Here is a 16,204-nt window from a genome sequence, read left to right on the forward strand (position 1 = left end):
CCCAATCATCATCATCATGGCTGCTTCCTGCAAAGCGTCCGCATTTATGCTACTGCCGCCAGCGTTCTCTTCTAGTATAACGGCCTGGAATCAATGCGATCCAATCGATCTCAAGAGCATTTGCACATCAGCACATGCATGGTTCAGTAACTGAATGTCGTCACTGCCAAATTGCCATGCAGTATATATATGCTCCTACCTCTTTGCCTTATTATACGGCTTCAGTTCATAGGTAACCAACCATGTAACACTAACCCATCAGCAATCATCAATCATGTACTGCCTCACATATGTATTATACGATGGAGATTGCAAGACTGTTACAATGCACAAGAACAGAGCAAATATTACATGCATGCTTGTAGGTCTGAAAGTGAATTGCATATGCAGGAGAGTGATGGACAAGCAGTAAAAGGAATAACAGAGAGCGCAGGTAAGGTAACTGCACTAACAACAAAAGGGTCCCGATTCAGATGGGCAGGGCAAGGCAGGAATGCAGAAGTTTCAGAGTAACAGCATGTGAGATCCTTGCGTTTATTATGTCCCAGCTATATACCCTGCATTATATTCCTGCAATGGACGGCCGGCATTTCTGAGCACAAAACGCATGCATACATGCATGGCTCGCTGCCGCTTGGTGCTTGGTGCTGCTAGCTCTAAATTCGTCACCAAACACTAGTCGCCCCCACATCAGACATCGCCCACCGTCGCATGTGAATGTACTCCTATGTCCTTCGGCACAGCTGGAGGCAGTATCATGAGCAAAGTGCACTGCGAGCGATGAGATGTTTTTAAGCCCTAGCTAGCTAGCTACTCCTGCACCGGTATGGTCTCGGTGAGAAAGAAAACAAGCTGGTTCCATCCATGAACTTCCAAGTTACGTTGAAAGCAAGTTGCATGTGTAGGCTTTAGACTAGTGTTAGTATAGCATAAGAAGTACTAAGGCCTTGTTCAGTTGACGAAAATTTTTGGTTTTGGCTACCGTAGCACTTTCGTTTGTTTGTGACAAATATTGTCCAATCATGGACTAACTAGACTCAAAAGATTCAGCTCGCGAATTACAGGTAAACTGTGTAATCAGTATTTGTTTTTGTCTATATTTAATACTTCATGCATGTGCCACAAGATTCGATGTGACGGAGAATCTTGAAATTTTTTGGGAACTAAACAAGGCCTAAGCAGTAGAGTCAGTAGAGTGAGACCTAAACAAGCATCATATGTGGGTTCTAACTTGTAACCGAGAGTAATCGGAATGCAATCATGCGAAGTAGGATTGGGGACAGATTCAGAGCTATAGGTGACTCATGAGCCAGCCGGCCAGCTCGGCCCCTAGTGTTTTTAAGCAGTAATTAATAAAACACTACCACTAGTCATAGCACATGAAATCTTCACAATGAGGCATTTAGTAGAGAAATTTTGTACTAAATTTTGAATGGTAAAACACGTAAGAATCTGGTTGTTGCTGCCCTCTGCCTGTCACCGGACATGCGTTCATGCATGCCTCGCTTCCGCCGCTCTGAAATCTGAATGGGCAGAGTACGTGGGTGGAAGAGTTCAATCATTCATGCTGCACCAAATAAACCCTTCTTGTACCGTCTGTCATGCATGCCTGAATGTCCCTCCCTGCATATTTCTCTGAATGTCCCTCCATCCATCTCATCTCATCTCTCTCGAGCAGACCAAATTCTTTGTCCATCAGCGCGCGAATTGAAGCGGTAACCGTTAAGCCCCATAAATGAACAGTCAGCAGATCTGATTCGAGCCACTACATACGCGCTACGCAGTGGACGCAGTGACGACGCACGCGAGCTGCTCGCCATGCCGAGCACCATATTCTCTGGCATTCGCAGATACGCGCTTGCCGACTGTGCCGCGCGCGCCACCGGCCCCGCCTGCAAGCTGATCGCGCGCGCACGTCTGGAGGCAGGCAGGCAGGCAGGGATCAGGCGCTAGCGTACGTGCTCGGCGAAACTCTCTCTCTCATGGAATTCGCAGGCCGGTGGTGGGCGTGGTGCCGTATGCACTGCGATGCTGCATGCGCGCTGAGCCGGGGACCGGACCACCGCGTGCGTGTCGATCGATCTCGCCGTCGCCGTGGAGACCGGAGCCACACGTCTCCGTCGTCGTCGTCGATGGGGGCCCCGGCCCGGCCGCGGGGCGAGCAAGGGACGGACACGAGAGTTGGCGACGATCCGGGAACGGCGCGCATACGGCCGAGAGACGGGCTTCAATGCTCTCGCACGCGCGGCAGCTAATTAACGATAGATCGATGCATGCATATATGGATCTCTATCGATTCAGTCTTGGGCGAACCATGCATTGCATCCATGCATTCCAGTTCCAGGCAGGGGCCGGATGAGCGAGGGATATGATGATTGACTGATGTTGATCTCCAACTCTCCGTCGTCGTCGGTGCAGCTGCATGCTGCCCCGCGGCCCAGAGCCCCGGCCGGCCGGCAGGCGATAGCTACGCAGCGCAACTAGCTGATGACGCATGTATCACATGGAAGAGACGTCGTTGTCTCCACTTTTCTGCAGCCAGCGCGCGTGTTGTTTTTTTGTACCACATGCGTACTCTAGTCTCTAGTATAGGTACGTATATATATCTATGCCGAAATTTAGCTCGTACGGGTTCATCATGCATATGCGTGTACAGGGATATGATGATCGGTGATCGAGGAGGGAGGAGGGAGAGCAGTGGCGGAGGGCAGGATTTAAAACTTAGGTATTTCCACTTCCAAATCATAAAAAAATCAAATCCTTAGGCTTAAAATATAGCCAATAACACTGTAACAACTATTGATCAATATTTGCTTTCTAGACTTAAGACTTCTAATTGAAAGGCCAATTTTTTTTACCTGTTTTGAGCTAAATGTGCTAAAATACTATAAATTATAGCATTGTATATTCATATATATAAGGATATATACATATCTACGTAAAAGTGTACCAAAATAGTTGAATATTCTCAGAAATACTGGGCAATACTCCTAGATCCGCCCATGAGGGAGAGCAATGGCAAGATTGGCATGTCGTGTATGTAGTGATGGTCCTGCCTGCGTGCTGCTCGTACAAATTCTACCATCATGCCAAGGGGGCAGCATATATATATATATATATATATATATATATATATACACACACACACACACCCAGGAGTACATTCTGGAATCGTATGGTTCGTACTACGCTAACGCGTTGCTACACGGAGTGACACACCGTACGTACCAGCAACAGGTAGCTACAAACGATAAGTGGTGTACGACAAGCTAGCACCACATGCCTAGTCTATGAATTCAGCGCCTAGGTGCGGGACAATGAGAACGTAGGACGACGGTGCACCGTACATAGCATCGACGTGGTACCCCTACCTCGATCTGTCTCTATAGCGACAATGATGCAGGTGAACCAGCGAGGCCTTGTTTAGTTCACCCAAAAATTAAAAAATTTTCAAAATTTCTCGTCACATCGAATATTGGAGCATATACATGAAGTATTAGATATAAACGAAAACAAAAACTAATTACACAATTTACCTGTAAATCACGAGATGAATCTTTTAAACCTAGTTAATTTATGATTGGATAATATTTGTTAAATAAAAACAAAAATGTTACAGTACCAAAATCTGAAATTTTTTCAGAACTAAACAAGGCCCAAGTATATGTGTCCCTGAATGTCATGATGCCATACGAGAAAGACGCCAACGGTGCGAGGAGGATGTAGACGTACACGGTACACGTACGTCTCCACGTTGCAAACCGGCCGCCTGATGACGCCGATTGAGGCCGCCGTACGCACGTCACATGTAGGCTCTACCTATACGGGATAGTTTGGTACGTAGCTCTATTTTCTGATTTTAAACACTACTTTTTCATTTTTCTAGTAGAGAGTAAGTAGGTGAGAATTACGTGAAGAATAATTTTAATATATAGGGACCGAAAGAAACTATGGCAAGCGGTGTTTTAGCACTATATACTCATAGTATAAAAGAAGTGATAATTGTCATATCATTATAAGAATCCAGTTATGTTTTAACCGTTTGCTGGTATTATCTTCATATAAAACATGCTCGAAGAAGATGGGAGTAGTGGGGCTATATATGGAACAGGGAAAAAAATAGTAGGGACGGTCCCTATAGATCAGTAACAACAATGAGCTAGCACCTGTTAGGTCAGTCTCAATGCATAGTTTCATGACACAGTTACCAAGACTATAGACTATGTAACCGAGCCATATGAGTTCCATAGGATTGAAACTCCTCTCTCATCTGATGAAACTCCTTCATTTAATAACCCTGCCAAGTCAGCAATTTTGCTTATGTGACACCCTATTTAATGTGCATGACACTCTCGTGAAACATACATTGAGACTGGTCTTATAAATTCAGTCTATGTGCATGCATCTAGGAGATGGAGACTCATTTGAGAACCTAAATCCAAAATAGGTCTTTAACACAATACCATACCGAAGACCTATTTTGGGTATCAGGAAAGACATAAACTAAATTTAGATATCCTCTCTTCTCGAAACACATTTGCAGAGAGTGTTGTCTTTTAGGTTTTGTTGTTGGAGAAGACTAAAAATATGTTTTTGCCTGTAGTGCTATCCAAAGGACAAATAGGTCTTGTAACTTGGGTGACGATTGTTAGAGATAGTCTTAGGCCTTATTTAGTTATACACCCAAAATTCAAAACGTTTGAAGATTTTCCGTCACATCGAATGTTGTGGCACGTGCATGGAGCATTAAATATAGATAAAAAATAACTAATTGCACAGTTTTTATGTAATTTGTGAGACAATTTGAGTCTAGTTAGTTCATGGTTAAACAATAATTATCAAATACAAATGAAAGTGCTACACCAGGGGACTAAACAAGGCCTTAGGCTCCTCTGGACAACGCTGTAATGCTAGAACGTCAATCTTAGTGTTACAGAGGAGTACGTGTCATGAATCGATGCAAGTGACTATGGGCCACGGCTGCTCTATGGAAACTGTGCCTCCATTTTTTTTCTTTGCCTAGCAAGCCCTTAACTAGTTTGTGTCCTTGGTGGTTGGCTAAGTCGGAGGGAGAGAGAGGTACCTTTACCTCATGCATATATTGATATATATGCTCTCTCTGTCTTAAAAAAATACAATTATTTTTTAAAACCTTGATCAAAATTATAAAAAACATTAACATTTATAATACAAACAAGTACTAATAGATTAATTACATAATATATAAACTTACTCCCTTCGTCTAAAAAATAGTGCAATTCTCGAGAAGTCAAACAGTTTCAATTTTGATTGACATTATTTAAGAAAGTACTAACAATCTTGAGACAAAATGAGTATTATTAGATTACTTATAGAATATATTTTTATAGTAAATTTATCTGAAGATATAAATGCTAAGACTATTTAGGCCTTGTTCAGTTGAGGAAAAATTTTGGTTTTGGCTACCGTAGCACTTTCGTTTGTTTGTGATAAATATTGTCCAATCATGGACTAACTAGACTCAAAAGATTCAGCTCGCGAATTACAGGCAAACTGTGTAATCAGTATTTGGTTTTGTCTACATTTAATACTTCATACATGTGCCACAAGATTCGATGTGACGGGGAATCTTCGAATTTTTTGAGAACTAAACAAGGCCTTACTATAACTTTGTCAAAATTGAGCTAGTTTGACCGACACGTTTCCTATAATAATATTCTTTGGCGGAAAGAGCGAGTACTTGAACACATAAATGTTAATACTATTTACTATAGAATTTGGTTAAATTTTGAGTTTGTTTGACTGAAATGATTCCATTTGTTTTTGTGCGTGAGGAAGTATGTACTGTATGCATGTCCTGGAGAGCAGTAGGGGGCGCGGCGGGGATAGATTGCGCCTGCTGAGATCTTGCACGCACACTGAGGCGGATGGACGAGACGAGACGAGACGACCACACAGCATGCATGCAATGCAATGCCTGCGCTGCGCTCGCGCGGCTAGCTCGGCGAAACTTTCTCCCAGGCCTGGCGCCGCGCATTGATCAATAACAGCCACGGCCGGCCGCCTCGCCCACCGGGCAAGGGAGAGGAACGAAGGAAGAACGCGGGAGAGAGACAGAGAGAGAGAGAGGCACCGCGGATCTGGGGGATTCTGGGCGCGGCAAGTGAGATCACAGTTTTGTTCGCTTCTGCGGCTACTAGCAGGCCACTAGAGAGTGCCCCTGTGGCTGTGGGCGCGACGGCCATCATGGCGCTGGCAGCGCGCGCGGCGCAACGGAGTTATGGCAGCGCGCGTGGCAAACCAATCGCAGCGGTGCCGGCCGGCTGCCGACGAGAGCATGCAGGTGGGGTGGTGCCGCGCGCCCGCGGCGGCAGCGGCAGCGGCGCAGCGCGGTGCCGGCGGCCGTGCCGTCTGACGATCTCGATCCCACCCACATGCATGATGAGCGATCGTCGCTGCTGGCGGGCGGGTGATGCCGGTGGTCGGCCCCGGCCGAGCGTTGGCATTGGCATGCATGGCCCGCCGCGCGCGCGCCTCGGATTCAGCGCTGTCAAGAGGCAGGCAGGGGATCGGACGACGATGGGATGGGAATATCCCTGACGCTGCAGGGGAATTAATCCTCAATGACAAACGAGCTAGAGAAGAGGGACCAGGGGCCAGGCAGGCGGCACGGCAGTCGATATATAGGAACAACGACGGCAGGGCCGGGCCGGTACACAGCCTTGCAGGAGCAGGCGAATTGTGACACGAGGGCGGCCGGCGGCCATGGCAGGGCAGGCAGATGATGGACATGCATGCAGTGCCGGCCCTATGGGAGGGGCAGCAGGTGCGCAGATCATGGACCCTAGCGGCTTGGGGGCCTAACCCCAGATATGTATATTAGTATACGTATAGGTTAAGGGCTAAGTCATTGGCTTTTGTTCCAGGAGGCAGCGCAGGACGAGGCCACACGAGCCGATCAGCCGAGCGGCCGCCGCCAACAACACACGCCAACACCTGTCGCTGCGTTTAGGGGCTTTAGGCAATTACCAATCAGGTTCTTGTTAATTTGATTAATTAATTCAGTTTTGTATTTTCTGTTATAAGATCGTGACAAATTGTGTAGGTCCTAGGTTTTTTTCTCTCTTGTTCAATTTTTGTCTATGTGCACTATCGAAAGAGATATCTTAGACACGATTTATCTCAATACCATCTTTGATGATTTTGCATCAAGAAATGCTCGAAAAAGTATATTTATATAAAAAGCAATGAGTATGATGGAGTTCTGTTCTTTTTTAAGGTAATCATATTAGTTCTATAAGTACAAATATATTATTTTTTAATCTACATTGTTTCTCGATCTTGATAATTATCAAACATGTTTAATTTTAAATATATTATTGCATTTAGTTTTCCTTTATAAGTAAAATTAGCCTATATATTATAGAGGAAAAAGTCTAAATTACTCCCCTCAAGTTTGTCCTACGTTTACATTTGATTCAATTTACTCCCTCCAACCATTTTAATTGGTCTAGTTTACCCCTTAACATGATTTGTTATTTATGTTTTTCCACATATAAGTTGAGTTTTAATATCAAGTTTTGTGATATATTGGAGAACATTATAAGTAATGTTAGAAAAAAATATATCTTCACTTTTTACCAAATTTTTGATAGCTTAGGAAATTTAAAAATAAATTAACAGTAGAGATACAATATCATAAAAAACATAATGATGAAAAAATTATATTGGATTTTTCTAACACAAAATACAAAGTCCTCTATCACCTCACAAAATTTGAAACTAAAATATAATTTGTGCATAGAGAAACAAAAAAGAAAAAACTTTTTAAGGTATTAGTTGGACCAACTTATATAGTTAGAGGGAGTAAATTGAACCAAATGTTAGATTAGGAGGTTATTTAGACTTTTTTCTATTATAGACTAGAGAACCCGTAATCTTAGGGCCGGCGCTGCATGCATGCATACCCAGCCTTGGGTCCAGCTAGCAGACGACGACTGACTTCACTCTCAGTTGGGCCGCCCGGCCGGCCGGGACTCGTCCAGCTACTGTAGGTCGGGTCGTCGGTTTTAACAGCCGCCATGGATTCCCTGACGAAGTGACGAGGGATCGACTTAGGTCGGGTTTGCATGCATGCTACACATGACATGTCTCGTACGTCTTGAACTTGAATGTATAGCTAGCCGCTAGCGTACGTGATGTCGATCAGGTGAATTTTTCTCGGACGTCACGGACGAGAGGATCAGGATTGTGCAGGGACGAGAGGATCAGGATTGTGCAGGGGGTGATGCATTTAAATCGGCCAGGGTGAAGCATATTGAATTAATTAATGCCTTTCAGTTAAGACAGAGGTGGGGTCGAGATGATTGTTTGGGGTTTTGTAAAATTTGAACTTATTTGCATGCAACAGATGGTGCAAAACTTGCGTGCAACTCTTAATGTTAGCACTAGATCAATATAAACAAAAAAAAAGAGAGAGAGAAAAACCAGAGCAACTTTCAAGCTAAACTCAGGAGGAACTTTGCCAAATAATGAGAAGTGATTCTATCTATGTTGATTCTATGAAATGTTTATTAAAAAAATAGAGGCTGAAAAAGTATTTTCTCCTAACTCACTCACGCAAAATCACTCTATGCATAGAGAGTTTATCATAGAGAACTATAATGAAATATTTTTAATCAACGAATATAATCACTGCTCTCAAAGAATCTAGAGTAGGAGGATCTCTACTAATATACCCCCAACTAGTCAGCTAGGGTGGATTATTAGAAAAATAATCAAAGTTTTATAGACGAAACAAGTATCTACAAATTAAACTAATTTCTTTGCATCCACATAAAATATATATTGATAATATAAGCTAATATACATATCTATGTGGTGACCACCGTATAAAAACTTAATTTACCACAAAACTAAAACGAGCTACTTTTTTTTAAACGGGTTGAGTATATAGTACCCCAATATTCATAGATGCCAAACTAACTATGCGATCTAATATTAGACTCTAGTCTCGAGTGGTGCATTGCGGTGACAAGATATGAAGTCTATAACATCAGTACGTACGTGATCGTCCAGCTTGTATAGTTAGCATTGTTTTTGCTGTGCGCTATCGTTTCTCGACCCCTTTGGATCTTATTGTATCTTTGTATATATTGCCTAGTCTGAGTTTTATCTTCATATAGTTCTCGGTTTGTTTAAAACTTCATATATATACTATTAATATATGTGACCAAATTTTGTCATAAGAAAAAGTGTGTGCACCCAGAAAAGGGCAAAAGTAATTAAGCTTGGGTCTTACTATTGTCGGGCCAAGCCGTTTCTTCTGTCTCATCTGCCGGATGGGGGGCCATGGGCCGACTGCGTGGACACAAGAGGCATCTCTCGGCCCGCTCTCTTGTGATGTTGATGCGCGCGGGTACTGATGAGTTCTTGCAGGCGGGAGCGCGTGCGACGGCTTTAGGCCTCCAGTTGGCGAGGCCCGTCAGGCGCCAGTCGGCAGGCGCGCGGATGAAAATAGCACGCAAATATTTCAAGCTGATTCTTGTTTTTTATATTAGAAAAAAGTCTAGTCCCTCAATTTTCACAAAAGTCTGATTTTCATCTCTGAACTCTAAAACTGGACAAAATACATCCCTCAACTTTTAAACCGTGCACATTACATCCTTGACCTGGTTTTGAAAGCGGTTTTACCTTTTTCTTTTTATTTATTTTGGCTGAATTTTTTTGAAAAATCACAGTAAATTACATAAAAAATCATAAAATAAAAAACTCAATTTTGTTAGACTTCAGATCAGTAGACATTGAATATATAATATAGTATGTTTTAGTATAATTTTTTTGATGCATCTTTAGATCTATGTTTTTCTGTAATTAATTAGACTAATTATAGCTATATTTTCTATGGTTTAATTGTGATGAAATTTATATGGTGAGCTAATTATTCTATGTTTGAGTTATAGTAAAAATTTTATACTCATTAAATCATGTATTACTTAGTTATAGATTTATTTAGGTTTATGCTTGTTAAATTATAATAAATCTATAACTAAGTTATACATGATCTAATGAGTATGAATTTTTTACCATAGTTTAAACATATAATAATTAGTCTAACATAAAAAATTCACCATAATTAGACCATACAAACTATAGCTATGAATTATTCTAATTAATTATAGAAAAAACAGTTCTAAAGGTACAATAAAAATTTTGTACTAAAGCATACTATATTATATGTTCACTATATAGATGTACTTATCTGGAGTCCAACAAAATCAGATTTACTATTTTATGAATTTTATGTGATTTACTATAATTTTACAAATATTCAGCCAAAATAAATAAAAATAAAAAAGACAAAACAGCCTTCAAAACCGCTCATAACCATTAGGGACGTAATATGCATGGTTTCAAAAATTGAGGAATGTATCTTACCCGGTTTTGAAATTTAGGGATGAAGAACAAACTTTTGCGAAAGTTGAGGGACCTAAAGTGGACTTCTTCCTTTATATTATGATATCTGATATTATTTTTTATATTACGATATTGTTTTTAAATTTTGTTAAATATAAAAATTTATTAGTTTCAGTTGGTTTCATAACTATTTTTAATTATTTTTTATACTTTTTAGTTGCTAAAATATAGAAATATCGCAAATCAATTGTTTTTGTTTTCTATATTATAATTCTATTTTCGACCGTTTTCTTCTCGGTCACCGGACAGGAATAGGAATACGATCTACTCCTGCCGTGGGATTGTGCCACTGCCACACGATGGCACGAGACTGGATGCTCCGCGGCCGAAAAAAGTATATTTGAACTCCTCGTCAACTATTGTAACTGGTTTCAAAAAGAATACAATTCTAAAATAATAGGGAGAATTATGTGTATGGTTCTGAAAAATTTGTCTTAATTATATGGCCTTCTTTTTTTGTTTCTAATTTGGCTCTATAGCCTCAAAACAAAATTTATTTAGCTCTACGGCCTTCTGTTAGTTTTGGGCAGCTAATGGTGTTAAGTCAGGGATAAAAAGACCATTTTACTCCTGGCGAAAAAATAAAAAACATATATGTGTGGTTATGTACCGGAAATATACAAGTGGTTATGTGATAATATATATGTATAGTTATGTACTAGAAATACATGATTATGTACTGAATATATATATATATATATACTCAAAATATACAATAAACAAATAAAAAATTCTATTTTCCGTTAGGGGTAAAACGGTCTTTTTACCCTTGACTTAACACCGTTAGCTGTCCAAAACTGACACAAGGCCATGGAGCCAAATAAATTTTGTTTTAAGGCCATAGAGCCAAATTCAAAAAAAAGACCATATACTGATATACCTAAGACAAGTTTTTTCCAAGACCATACACCTAATTTTCCCAAAATAGCATCATACTTTAGTATATTGACTAATTATAAAAATATAAGTATTTATAATATCAGATTAATATAATTAGATTAATTATAAAATATATTTTTACAATAAATTTATTTTGGAGTTATAAATGTAAATATTCTTTACTAAAAACTAGGTCAACAGTGAAACACTTTAACCGGCACGCAACTCATAGTTGCATCCTTTTGAAGACAGATGTAATATTACATAGGTCTTATTAGAAAACTAGTAGTTTTTAGACTCCTCCAAATATTAGGCTATTCTCAATAGGGATTTCATGACCCAGTTTTCAACACATCTATATTTTGAAAATAGTGTAGAAGAGTTTCATCTCCATGAAACTTTCTCTACTACCATAAAACTCTTGACCTTGTTGCAATCATTGAAGAAACAGATACGAGTGAAAAGTTATAAATAGAAGGTGGGCGAGTGTCAGACACTATGTCACGTTTGACAGGCAAGCGTCGGAGCGTCCGACGCCCCTAAGTTTGCTCCTAACGGCTAGCCTATGAATGAAATGTTATAAATAGAGGTGGCTGGATTTAGAGTTCTCTCTTGGACATCTGAATACTTGAGGCATACTTTGAGCTAGAGAACACCCTCCCCACTAATGTCCTTTCTTGATTGTTCATCCTAGTGAGATTCAAATATATTGCATTGAGAGTTGCATCTGGTGGCACTTGATCCCTTGGGTTGGCTGCGGATTTCTTGTTACTCTTGGGTGTTTTCCGACACCCTAGATGGCTTAGAGAAACGAAGGTGTTGAGCTCGTGATTGAAGATTGTTTCGAGCCTCACCAAGTGATTTGTGAGGGGTTCTTGAGTCTTTCGAGACTCACCAAGTGATTTGAGCTCGCAATTGGCTACTCTAGTGGATTGCTCGTGGTTTGGAGGATCCCCATCTTATGAGTGGATGTGCGGCACTCACTGAGAGTTTGGCTTTAGATTGTCAATTAGCTTGTGATCTATCAAGTGGGTATATTGCCACAACGAGGACTAGCTTGCCGGAAAGCAAGTAAACCTCGATAAAAAAAATCATGTGTCATCTCTTGCCAACAATTTCCATATTGTGTATGCAATTATGATTGATTCTTGGTTATACTTCTACTCATCAACGTCGGGTATAAGAATCCTCACTCACTCCTTTACTTGTTTGTTTACCTTGTTAGTTGTGTAGCTTGTGTAGTTTGTTTTCTAGGTTAACAAGTAGAGCTAGATGTTGCCTTGCCTTGTTAGTTTGGTTTAGTGTTTAGCTTTGTACTAGACTTGTGTAGGTAGCTTGCATAGCTTAGTTATGCAAGCACTGAAATCGTTTCACCATTTATTTTACTAACACACTTGATTAAGTTGAGCTTGTAGAATTTTAAATAGGCTATTCACCTCTCTTCTCTCTAGCCATTTGACACTATCTCCTGACAATCAGTCAGTATCAATCGATATGCATGGGCATATATCAACCAGGAGTTTGTAAAGATAACTAGATAAGGTGCAACGTGATGGAATATATAGTGTGAAGCGGCGCCATATATATGACGCCACTGTAAATAGCTTAACATATATATAGTGAGAGCTTGGCTCGAAGCATATATTAACGATTTCAAGGCATGGCTAAGTTCATCGGTCACTCTATTTACACAAACCATCTTCCTAGTTTCTTGTGTTAGAACTCCAATTTAAAACACCCGACAGAACTTTCGTCGATTTCGGTATTACAAACATGCACTCTACTTTTTTTGTGCACTGATCTTCCTTTCTTGGGCCACTAGGTTGGATGAGTGCCCGAGTGCCTCCGTCCATCCCTGTGGATGATCCATTCCATATCTCCATAAAGAGCATATCTTGTCGGAGATCCCAAGTTCATCCAAAGTTTGGCATTCCTTTCGGCTCGACGACGACGACCGCAGTATTGCTGTCACCACTAGAAACGAAAACCAGGAGTTCCGAAAAACCAGTGTGCTCTTCTCGTACCCGTCATCGATCTCTCTACCCCAAAAAAAACTTTAAAAAAATTGTGATGGCGACAAATGCACTACCATTACCTATCTGTTAGTGGTATACTGGTATGCATCCCTTGCGTGCAATTTCCTAGACAAAGAACACGGGCACAAAGCAAAATTAAATCTGTGTAATAAAAGTTTGTTCATGGAATTAGTCTATTGACTAATGAGTGTCTGAAATGCAGACGGCACCATTAGTTATGTGGCTGCTCATCGATCACCTCCTTTGATTGATGTTCTGTCTCCAAGTGATCGGCTCCAACGCACCCACTTGTGTGCACAAATTTCACATCGGTCGATCTTTGCAAAGCACACTGCTTTGGGTCTTTTGTTCTTGGCCTTGCTTTGTTCAGAGTTATCGCTTGGCCATCTATCTATCTATCTATATGGCACGATCAAAGCTGGGATTTGGATGCAGTATACGTGCAGTGCAAAGGCTTCTTTTGCAATAGCCTAGAGCTCTATGCCATCAGCAGCTAAAGGCAGCTCCGATCCAAATTAAAGCCGTCCACGTAGCCTTAGCATTGAAGCAAAGTTCATCGATAAAAGCATTGAAGCAGAGATTGTGCTACATGTTGTCCTCCTGAATGATTTGGTTTACTGGTTTTCGGTGACTTTGACTTCGCGCATTACTATCGAGGATTTTTGAAAGAAGAGGTTGTATCTGTATGGCATTGCTTCTCTTTGTCCGGAGCATCTTAGTAACTTACTTTGATGAGTCATTGCAGAATGCAACTGACAATGACTGAATTGTTACTGAATACTGCCATGCGCTCCATGCGGGATTGTTACTGAATATCTGCCAGACCCCTCATTCACAATGTGTATACACTGTCACTGTGTAGAAGGGCTCCTGGGTTGTTGGCCACCCCACATGGATCTGCCAACATTAAATCTTCCAAACTGGAAAGTACCAATTGGTAGAGCCGAATACTGGACGAGGAACTAAGCATTGCCAGCAAACAAACAGTCCATAAACTGTCTTGGGTTTGAATTTTTGTCTGAAAGGTAGCTGGTTCCCGTTCCAATGATCGAAGATCATGAGGACTCTCCAGGCCCCAGAAGCACGAGTGAAACATCCATTACAGGGAACAAAAGCATCCTAGGAGATGAATTATGCACAGCAATGCATGTTGATATGCCGGTCACTTGTTCTCAGCATATTGCAACTTTCGTGGGTGTGTCAGATATTTATGCACGAAAAAAAGAAGCAGATAGCTGACGCACCGACAAAATTGCAGTCGGCGCCTAACCAATGAATTTCTCTCTGCATTTCATCCGGGGATTATCACCCGACACCTGGTAAAAATTTCAGCAGACTTGTTTGATCCAGATAAGTTATCTTAAGCTAATGCGCGGCACCCAAATCCTCTCGGTTGCCTTCTTTTCTAGCTGATCCTCTTTTGATCCTGTGGTTTCTCATCTCTTTCCGATTGTTTGTTTGGTTATTAACGCCTTTCCATGGTGGATCACTGGAATCCTGCCTACCTTATCCCACAAGAGGTGGCAAGACATATGTGCTAAAGCAAAGTTTTCTTCAGTATATTCAGAACCTACCCAATCCCAATGGGTTAGCTTCATTTGCAAGTTGTGTTGTGTGAGACCTGCCTGCCTGCAATTGCAACCGACCGATGCCGATCCAATTGTTCTCAGGATAGAAAAGAAAAATCCAGTATTCGATCATTTAGTCATTGGAAAAATCCTTTACAATCTCTCTCCTAGCCTTTTCTTCAAAAGGAAGGAAGATTTGTCCATTTTATTTATTCTGCTATAAGATTGATTACCCACCAGTAAAATTCTGAGAAGCCTACCTATCACACAAACTTTCCCTCCAAAAAGTCCACAAAGCAAAGATTCCCGTAGGTGGGCAAGGACAGCTCATGGTGAAACCATCAGAGAGCAGAGAGAGCCCAAAGAGGCCATCCATCCATCCATCCATCCATCCATCCATCCATCCATCAGGGAATAACAGTTGAGTGCAGAAGCACACACAGCTCCCTTCCCAATCATTTGCTCTATGCGTTCCTTTTTACCGTCAGAAACGAGTCCTGTCTGACAGTACAATCTTGGAACCAGCAAGGATTACCGGTGCATGAAGCTGAAACGTTTAGTTTAACAAGAACAAAAGGCAGTAAACAGAGGCCCCCCGTACCATATAATCAGGTAATAATGCAGCAATTATGTGGTTGCTTACCCTGGGGGGCGCCAATCATGTTACTTCACTGACAGACGCATAGGAGGAGTTGTTCCTCTTCCTCATGTGCGTTTAACTTGGCATCTTGCCGGACCCCTTTTCCCGATTCCCTCGGGTCCACAAGACTCTCTCTCTCTCTCTCAATCCCGGCCCCTTTTCCCTCTCCGATGCCTTTAAACAATCCGGTGATGGACTTTGATGAGCTCTTTAGAAAGGAATTATTGATGCGCTCGATCACTCACCTTTGCCAAATGGCCTGTGACTTGTTGTGGCAGCCAGCCGGTGAGTGAGTGAGTGAGTGAGTGCTGGTGTGCCTCTCATCAGTTCCTTCTTGCTTGCCATCCTTGCCGGCCGGGCATCATTCAGGAATCTGCTTTTTCCTGCCCTGGAATATGTTAAAGGCGAGAGAGCACGAAAACACGCGAAAAAGAGGCCGTTTTTACATCATCGGATCAGATTGATTAAAGCAAAGCTAAGCTAAGCTTTCTTGATTCCTTCCCAGAATGTTGTTCAAGCTTTAGGCAGAGGCAGAGGGCCCTTCCTTCCTTTCACGCTGAAAAATTGGATGGAGCTCAGGCAGCAGCATGAACATTGAACAGGAACAAACAAGGAATGCTGGCTGG

Source organism: Sorghum bicolor, chromosome 7 (genome assembly GCF_000003195.3).
Source record: "Sorghum bicolor cultivar BTx623 chromosome 7, Sorghum_bicolor_NCBIv3, whole genome shotgun sequence".
Classification (NCBI taxonomy): domain Eukaryota; kingdom Viridiplantae; phylum Streptophyta; class Magnoliopsida; order Poales; family Poaceae; genus Sorghum; species Sorghum bicolor.